Raw genomic sequence first — 10,941 nt, forward strand, 5'->3', positions numbered from 1 at the left:
GTATACAAGAGTCAACAGGGTGTGGCAGAGTGAGCTACGCCTCCACTGTCCATCCCGCAAGTGTTATTAGGAACACTGATTACGGGGCGGGTTGTATTTTGAGATAAGTCCAGCTTAGGTCACCGGGAGGAACTTTCTCCGGACCTTGTTTTGCTTCCGGGTTGCCCATCCGTTAGTATGGGTGGTGTGGGCTGGCAAGGTGCCCTGTTTGGACTAATGATTTATGCTCAGAGACGTAAGCGCAAGCGCAAGAGGCCGCGCAAGCCCCTTGCGCGACCCTTGCGCGAATGTTACGTGATGAGATTACTAAAATATTTTGCATGTCTACTCAGTTTTACAGTGCTTCCCAAGTAAAGGTTTGAAAAGAACTTCAAGCTTCAGACTTTCTGTTAAGGAACCTGTTATCTATCTGCAGAGCAAATGTCAGGCTCATACAAAAACATTAACGTGAATTTCCCATTTACGTAAGCATTAAGCTAACGTATTTTCTACCACAGTAAAACATGCAATACGATGTGATTGTTTTTAGAAAACGAATGTTACGTGATGAGATTACTAAAATGTAGTCTGCATGTCTGCTCAGTTTAACAGTGCTACCCAAGCAAAGGTTTGAAAAGAACTTCAAGCTTCAGACTTTCTGTCAGGGAAACAGCTTTCTATCTGCCAAGCAAATGGCAGGCTCATGACATCAGAGATGGGCAAAAATACATCAAAATGTATTTTGATACAAAATACAAAATACCCCTCAAATAAATGTATCAAAATAAAATACAAAATACTGTTGCCAGAAAATGTAACAAAATACAATACATGTATTTTGTATTTTTAAAATACAGGAAATACTTTTTCTGATTTTGCAGTTCTCACAATTTGTTATAGCAGAACATTCAGGTTTGGGCTAATCAGTGGCGTAACGTAGTAACCACGGGGCCAGGTGCAGGCTATTATGACGGGCCAATGTCAGTGGTTCCGTATTCTTTTTTTCATGTTATTTATTTATTGTCATTTATTTCCTAAAATACGTTTTACGAATCTACCTTACATTACCACTGCACACTCACAACCTTACAGATAACGTATAGAAGTTGTACTTGCATTTGTATTCAAAGTTTACACTTTAATCTACCAAAGTACTCACCGTTTAACAATACAACTTCCACAAGTTACAGATTATCTTTGACAACATTGGCGACCGCATGTGATTGACAACACTGGTGCACACATGTGACATCACACAGATAAATGACCGTGTAGCTATTTGTTTTGTCTCTGTGAGAATGAGTAAGATCTTTAGTAAGAGTCTCAACAACGTTTATAGTAGGCTAAGATCTTTAATAAGAGTCTCATGTGCGCCTGAGCCCCTGACTCTATGCAATGCGGCGCGGAGTGCCAGATCGCGTCCTAGGTGAGGCGCGCCTCATTCACAAAGTGGAGCGTCTCGCCCAGGCGCGGAGTGCCAGATCGCGTCCTAGGTGAGGTGCGCCTCATTCACAAAGTGGAGAGTCTCGCCCAGGCGCGGAGTGCCAGATTGCGTCCCGGACCTTAGCTCTAATTACGTATAAGGACATCACACAGCTTTCATCAAGTCACATTGTATCAAGATGGCTAACGTTCAGTGCAACAACTGGATTCGTTCTTTGAAAGAACCTCCTTTAAGTCAGTGTACTAATGAAGATAAATTGACAAGGATCAAGACAGCTTTCTAAGTTTACGACCACAACCCTGTTTTGTGAAAAAAAATTGATTTAACATGAGAGTCAATGAGAGAGATCTGGGGTGATTTCCTTTTCGCCCCAAAAAAGGGCGGGCCATAAGAAGCAACACTTTTGGCAAATTGACTGATTCGACAATGACATTCAGAGGCAGATCAGATGGTCTCGTGGTAGAATCTGGCAGAAAAAAAATCTCCTTCTGCCTAAACACTGGAAAGTAATTTGAGTATTTTAAATACAAAATTACTCCACTCTAAAGTATTTTGATACAAATTACATTCGATTTTTTATCGGCCCTATCAAATACAAATTACAAAATACTCAAAAGCAAATTAACTAGTATTTCAAATACAAGTAATTGAAATACTGCCCATCTCTGCATGACATCACGCGCAACCTTTGGGAGCATGAGCTGCACTGGGGGTGAGTCTGCATGGTGCTAGGGTAGATTTGATGATTTTGTTGGCTTTCCACCAAGCTGTCAGATTTGAGGATATTGTAATGTTGTGATAGAAATCAATTTTTTTTATTGACTGGTAGGAAGGAGAGGTCTGTGGTAATAACCGGAGAGCATAGGGATTGTTCTAGGTTGAGCCATGGGTAGGTATGTGTATGATGTTGAGTCCATTTGAGTAAATATTGTAGTTATTGTAGAGATTTAGACATAGAACTAATTTGGTAGATTTACAAAACAAGGCTGTGGAGAGGTTAGGAATGTCATGAATATTTACTTGATATCAGCTGATCTGTAAAATCGGAGGAATTACTTACAATTTGTCATAATAAAAAACATGACTACTACGGAAACAACTGCATATTATCACCACAAATCAGGATTTAGGTAAATAGGAGAGGGTATCTGCTTTCTGATTATATTAAGCAGAGTTATACGGTATCTGAATTTTAGAACACTCAGAATGAACACCATCCTTGATCAAAGATGATCCTAGATTCATTTCAGAACAATTTCATCACTCTCGGGACTAGGACAGTGAAATTAAAAAGTTATATTCATGATGGTGACATGTTTGACACAATAATGCAGATTGTAACCAAACCTACATTGCTCTTCCATGTCAAGTCAAAAATTTCGTATTAATCATGAAGGTGAACCTTGTATGTATGATTGAGCTGTTTGATTTGAAAGTGTTACCTGATAGCTGCTTAGGCACTTCACTTCACTTTCAAATGGATCATCAATACTGGATGCAGCTTTTAGGGTCTTATGAAATGAACAAAAAGTACACTGATATCAATATCTGGCCTACAAACTTGAGAGTACATCTATGGGGAAGCACAGTGAAAAGACCAATTATCTGGTCAGCCCCCTAACTTGAACACTTCTCCATTGCCAAAGCTTTTCAATCCTCCTTGGAGGGCTGCATTCAGGTTGGGTTTGGGTTTGGTTCGAAGTTTCAAATACCATTTATGCTGTTACTGTTACTACCCACATTTTGTCCACATTTCACCATGTACAGATGGACTATATGGGTCTGGTCAGTTAAATGAAAATGACATGGTAGTAGACTCATCCCTACATTATGACATGTCTCAATTCATATAAAACAAGAGATGGTCACGTTTCATTTGGAACAGTCTAGAACATGATGATCAAACTCAGCCAGAAGCATTACTTCTTGAGTGTCCTGTTCTTGAGAACTCCTTGCAAGGAATCACTCTTACCAACCCAAGCACTACACATTCAATTCAACTCACTTCCCTAAATTCAATCCACCCCTCTGTGTATCTGATGTAGCAATTGAATGGTGTAATGGTTTACATCAGACCTCCAACAAGGCCTCCGCGAGTTCGCCTGACGAGGCGCAGAAAGAAGGACAGACGGACATTCAGTGAACCTTCGTACCGCATTGCTCACGAGGAATTCCGAAAACACAGTTGAATGCTAAGCAAGAGCGTTCTTCACAGTAAGGCTGACATCTGGGCAGATATTAGTCTTATATGTGTGTTAATTAATGTGTGAAAGTATTGTTGTTTTATTTCATTCATGATTTAAATGCTTACTTTGTAATTCACAGTGCACGGTCTGTAACCGTGCTAGATCTTGCGTTTGTTTTACTTCGCTAACTTGTTAGATCAAATCTCTCTCTCTCTGTAACTCCCTCAATCACCATCTGAACATATACACGTCCACATCGCGAGTTAAGTGTTGTTCAATATCTTGTTTTGAATAAAGGCAGCTTGGATTTAGTCCTTAGGACAAGAATCCCTTTGTTCAGGCATTCTTTACCCAGAGAGGTGCCCCTATAAGAAACAAACAAGTTCAGGTCTCGGACCCGCAGCCTTATCTACTAAATTTAGGGTTTGCGCACTCTTCACTTCACGCTCACAGCCTTTATCACCTGTGCGCTTGCACATAGCACTTCTCTCACTCCCCCTCTCTCCACTTAGCGCATAACAGCCCATACCTGCGCACGCACGCACGCACACACACACACACACACACACACACACACGGACAGACGGACGAGCAGGCTCTCATGCCCCTCCTCTGTAATACCAAATTCACTTCGTGCCTTGTTTCATTATTATACTCAGTTGTTTATATGATTAGTATTAGCCATTAACTACTGTCTGTTACCTTTAATAAATAGTTTATTTAGACTTAAACAACTGTCTTGTCTGTTGTTCCAATATTCCACTAAAAGCCATTTTCCGCCAACCAAGTACTCCAATTGCCTTCACTTCTCTGGTCGTTCCATGTAGTGTTATAGGCTTTGTAGTGATATTGTAGTATGATAGTATTGTGATACCATACTTAGACTGTAGCATAGTGGTACAACTAGAGCTTTCCATTATTTTTGTAATTTAATTATAAAATATTAAATACTAGTGCTGTCAGTTTAACGCGTTATTAACGGCGTTAACGCAAGCCCATTTTTACGCCGTTAATTTTTTTATCGCGCGATTAACGCGTTGTAAATACATAAACTATTTTTTTTTTTTTTTTGCCACTATAGGCTGAGTCCTTGTTTATCTGAAATGTGCATTTTATTATTTTCTTTTGTACCGTCCTGTTTGGCAATGTTGTTTTTCAATAAAATAAAACATGCGATTAATACATTTACGATTAATCGCGATTCATTTTGAGTTAACTATGACAAAAATGAGATTAATCGCGATTAAATATTTAAATCGTTTGACAGCACTATTAAATACTAAATGTAATGATTATTACATTTTATGAGACTAATTTAATTTAACTAATGTAACAACCCCGGTTTCACCTACAATGGAATGTAGCAACTGTGTACCGTTATATCTGAACATGGCATATCTTAATATCTAAACATGGCAATGACCTGTACCTATATGCCTTAATTAAGCAATAAGGTTCGAGAGGCAGTACTGTATCGTCAATAATGTACTTGTTCGAGGGTGTTGTTAGGCCCGACGCGCAGCCGAGACGATACAGTACTGACTCGAGTACCTTATTGCTTTCATAACACGGTTGCCAGCGACATTATAAATATTAAGTACAATTCAATTATACATAGTAAGCTGCCTTTCAGCACAAAAAAGTTGTAGCCACCAAACATTGTGTATCGCATTTCAGTAGCCTAGAGAAAATAGTCCCCCTTTGTGTGGCTGTTGCTATGCAACAGACAAACAGCATTGGGAACTTCACGTCTGTTAGCCTAGAACCAACAGTTTGTTGATGATTAGCTAGGAGATTGACATTGATCTTGCACCATTTTATTCATTCACATTGCTCATTTTATAAATGTGCCATTAAAATAACAAAAACGACAATGGGACACTGTCAACTTTGTTAATATTTGTTTATATTGATTTGGATATCGCCACTAACTCTGCCTGAGGGAGGCGTGTGAGAGCAACGATATACTTATGAGCAGTGAGGCTAGCTAGCTACAATGTATTTCAATTGATTTTTGGTCTAAGCGTTAGCAGCAACCTACAATTAATATTCGAGAGCTTAACCTGTTACTGCAGTGGGATATTTCGCCTTAATTTGGAACGATTTGTACTTACACATAATAACACTCAATATCTGAAGTTGTACACAAGATACAAAGATCATTCATATCTTAAATTGAAGAAGACAAATGGGCCAAGACATGCATTCACCTCCTGACTTTTATTTTCATCATTAAGTATCAATTTCAAAGCATCATATACAGAACAAAATGTAAAAAATGTAAAAAACGCCTTTCATTTTTATGTTTGACAGTGTGTGGATGGTTTCAAGGGAAAAAAAAACTGTCATGTCCTATATTTCCTGATTCAACATGTTCCTGAGAAACAAAGTACAAAGTTTGGAGCAGATATCTAAAAATGTCCAGGTGTTGCACAGCAATATCTAAATGGTGCATTCAGGCGTCTCCAAGTGTCCAAAACCTCTCCAAGCTCTCCAAATGCATAAAAAATGTTCTCATTGTATATCATTGTTTTTTTTCGTTGTACAGACATATATAACTCCATTTTAGACTAATATTATCATTTCTTTTGAGATTGGATTGTGTCACTGTTGGAGACTGTGCAGCTGGTAGTAGTGGTGGCGACAGGGGTGGTGGTGGTGGTGGTGGCGACAGGGGTGGGCGTGGGGGTGAGGGTGATACTGAAGCTGGAGCTGGGTCACTGCAAGATAAAAACGTTGGACAATATCAATATTTTGACTGGGTCATGCCTTACAATTGAATGTTGCTTCATGTTATTTACTAAGCTAATGCACAAATATGTAAAATGTAAACATATGTAAAAAACACCATAGTCAAGTTGAAGTGTGATAATAACATAGGCATTATGCATTCAGCATGCATTTAGCAGATGTAAATAAAACATTTCTATGCGATTTGAGGCAAGAAGCAGGTTGTGCTATGTTAGTATGTTGTAACCTACATTGCAGCTACGTGAATACAGCAGCAGCATGCTAACCAATATCCATTACTAACAAACTACATCCCACAATGATAAAAAAAAAATAAAGCACTAAAGAGAATAAGGCATATGCATAGCTTACTGGTATGCACTAAAAAGTAGTTGATTTAAATTACTTACGCATCGAGGATGGCATCGATTCCATTCACTCTTCCGAGTCCATGCTAGTCCATGCTGAGTCCATGCTGAGTCCATGCTAGCATGCTAGTCCATGCTGAGTCCACTGGCTTCCGTCGACGTCTTCATCAAAAATCATCCCATATATTTCACTCATCTGCAATCCTCGTCTTGCCATGATGGATGAGTACAAGGGAGACAAATTGCAGCCAAAAATATGCACAAACAAGCCCTCAGGATCGTGTGGACCAAACCACTTGCTGTGCGCATTTGAAGGTAAACAAAATGGCCCATTTACGCACCGGGAGCGCAGCTGAGACTCTTGAGTTGCGCTTTCAAAAATCTAAACTCCAGGACTGAGCAATCAGGGCAAATGACCTACCTACTTTTTTGTTAGAATCTCTATTATTCGGTAAAACAGGTGTCAATCACTACTGAGAAGTCTTACAAGAAGTGTAAAGTGATATGATAGGACATGCCTGAGCAGCTGCATGATTGAGAGCTGATGCCATTGGTGGTAATGCCTGTCACTCATGACAAACATGTATTTAACAGCCAATAAAATCCAAAGATTCTGAAAGAGGGGGTCTTAAGCTTTGTAACTATATATAACATCACGTGATAACTTCGTGTAGTGTTGTCAGGAAGAGAGCGAGGAGATCGCCATCAGAAACATACAAGAAAGTGAACGTTTTTTCTCAATGTCGTGAGCAAGTGAATAAACAACTTTATGGACATAACCATGCAGTTCAAGTCTGTTTTTTTAGATGTTTTGAAGGTAAATGAATGTTCTATAACGTTATTTAAGGTACGGATAATGCAGAAACACATTTAAATGGCTTAGTTATGGGAGGAGGCTGCTCCATATGTAAAAAATGAGGATGTGTCATGGTGTGTTTAAAATTTTATTTATTTGTAACGGATGCATGTAGACAACTGAAAATCGGTTTACATATAGTTGGATTACCACAAAAAAATATTAAATGGGAGTTTGAATCATATTTTCAGAAATAGAATTTTCAGGATTTGTTTTGGCGATTTATCCAGTACGGGCCCGCCCGCGGGTCCATTAGGGGGCGTTAAAGCAGTAACAAGTTAAGTTAAGACATACAATACTCTGCAACATTCGTGTAGCACATAAACAACTAACCGAGTCAATGTAGACATATACAAAGTGGTGTAGAAAGCTTAATTCAAATAAAATATTTCCCACTAACAGGCTCCCAACACGCCGCCGTCTAGGAGTGCGCACTGATATGGAAGGCTCAGGTAAATGTAAACAGGTCGTATAGTTACTTTATCGCTGATTATAGACCAAATCAGAATGTTGGTAAACAAAGGTTGCCAAGGTACTTCCGGGTGGCAAACTGTCATCCTGTCAACAGCTGAAGTAGTTCATTAACACGAATGTTATGGCGAAATCGTATTGTGTTTGGGGTTGTAATGCCAAATGTACCCAGCCACGTAAAGGATGACTATATATAATTATTAAAGCACTATTTTAGCAAATTCTAGATTTCAATCGTTAACACAAGCGGGCAACTCATATCAATGCTTATTATCCCATTCTGCCTGCGCACGCTGAAAGCTGAGCTAACATAAAGTTATGTCAACTTTCTTCCCCTAGCAGATGTTAACAAGCTAGGATGTCTAAAGTTAGTAAATCAAAGCCATCAACTCGCCACAATGTTACCTGCAGGATATGTCTCAAAAGCTTGTGTAAGTTTATACAAATAGGATAATAGGAAATAACTTTGGGTAGCATATCGTGCTAGCTTGCTAGCGTGAAAGTGCTAGTCCCTTTGTTATAAATAAACAAACCACACACAGTGGCGTGATCTGGCTTAGGTATGATACGGTTGCTTAAGCTTTTTTTCATAATGCAGGTCGGCCAAACCCTGATTCTGGCCACACTGATTTTGCCCCATCACAACACCTGAAACCTGAGCTACCTCCAGCCCAACCACATCTGCCAAGACATCATAAATCCTCAAAACTGATCATGTACAATAAAATGACTAAGTTTTCAATACTTTCAATAAGATCGATAGATAGGTACTTTATTTATATATGTATGGACACATTCTTGTGTCCACACAAATAGCTGGAAAGCTACAAATAGTCCTGAAAATCGTTCATGTTAAGTTGGATATTGTAGCGATCTAACTACGTCACTACGAGTTTGATACTTCAATGTTCTTCAATGACTTGGTCGTTGCAATATTACCGTTATTCGCTAACAAATATCAACAGCAACGAAATCAGGAACGTCTAGTTTTTCAGTTGACAAGATCATCCTCATAAAACCTGTTGTAATCATATTCATAATTATGATTAAACGTGTTTGTACCTTGGTTAAATTACATGGAAAATCCTTTTGGTTTGTTAAGGTTTACTATGGGCAGGGGCGAAGTTTGCCACCCGGAAGTAAGATATTTGTTATTGTGACGTCATGCTGAATTGTCGTATTATACGGCTCTTTAGAATGTTCCAAAAAGTACCGTTGACTTGAATGGGCCATCCCAACGCTCTACCCTACACTCTTTCCTGCTAACAGACCGCTGCGAAAAGATAATGACCGCTGTCCTTGGCAACGGGTTTTGTGCCTCTAATTCACATCTTTCATATCATTCCGCAAGAAGTCCGGTCATTTTTACGTAACAGACTCATGGTAATTTCAAGTCAGCAAGTAATGGGTTGCTATGCAACACCTGAAACTTCAAAGTTCTATTTGCTTGAAGAACAATTTTTTTCTCATGAAACGGCAACTTAATCATTAAAAAGAGGTATGTTGGAGGAATGCGTCGGGGTGTTGTTCGCCCCGTCGGGATTTATTTTTGGATAATGACCTCCGGACAATACATTATCCCTTACTTAAATCACACCCCGTGACTCACATTCAGAATGCTTGATTTCAAACTATAGAAAAACAAGCTTACAGAGACATCAAGTACTTTATAATGATGCTTTGAGAATATTACTTAAGAGAACTAGATCGTGTTCTCTGTAAAATGTAATTTTGTATGTAATGGACCCCTCCCCACCCCCACCACTCTGCACGTAGTCTCTCTACCTGGTCTACCTAGAGAAACCCTTGGCCAACCGCACCCACCGCCACTGCTTTGCCGTACACCTTCTCTACCCAATACCCTATGCTAGCCTTTATATACAATATACATTATCGCCTCCACCGAAATGTTTCTCTGTCCCTACATCCCTTACCCCTGTAACAGTAACCCTATTGGCACAGTAATCTGGTCTTGTCTGTATCATGTATTTACCACCAGATGTATGTATACATATGTCCAGTGACCAAATGCTGGCTGTGTATTGCCCCTGTTGCTTCCTTTCCCCTTCTGCCACACAACCCTTCCCCTTCCCCCCTTCCCCCCGTCCCACCTTCCTGTCTCCACCCGGCTGACCTCAAGCAGATGGGTCCCCCCTTATGTGCCGTAGTTCTGCTTAAGGTTTCTTCCTGCCTAACAGGGAGTTTTTTCTTGCCCCTGTTGCCGTTGTGCATGCACTAAGGGGGTTCAGGCTCTTGGCTCTGTTAAGCGCCGAGAGGCAATTGTATTGTTATGGCGCTATACAAATAAAATTGAATTGAATTGAATTGAATTGAATGTCATTTATTCAATGTGATTTTTTGACTTTTATCCCTGAGTCTGTATTTAAGGTTTGATTGATTTAACCAGTGAAAGAAATCCCCAAAACCAACACCCACAGCATCCTAAATAGGTCCATTGGGCACAAGTACACCTGTTGTATTGCCATGTCACTATGTTTGATGTGAAAGTGATGTTTATGCTTTTATCTTCCAGCCTTTGGCCTCCACTCCTTCTCAAAGGGCTGTTCACTCATTTCCAGACTTGCATTGTAAATAAGAAAATGTTCAGAAATCCCCCCTGCCTCCCCGTTTAAGTATAAACTTAGTACATATTTTATATGTTTTTTATTGGTTACTAAGAACATATAACAGGATGTATTTTGCATGCAGTTGTCCAAGTCCTATTTTGCAGTCCCATGATGCATTGGAATGTTCAAACATGCAGTTTTGGTCTAGGGATATAATGTCCAAGTTCATTTTCAGGAAAAGGTTTCTGTTTTCCTGAATTGCTTTGACATATTGTTGGACAGTTGTGGCCCTCCTAGCAGCTCCTGATGCCCCATCAAGCTGTTCAGAGCCAAAGGAATC

This window comes from Sprattus sprattus (genome assembly GCF_963457725.1).
Source record: "Sprattus sprattus genome assembly, chromosome: 14".
Lineage (NCBI taxonomy): Eukaryota > Metazoa > Chordata > Actinopteri > Clupeiformes > Clupeidae > Sprattus > Sprattus sprattus.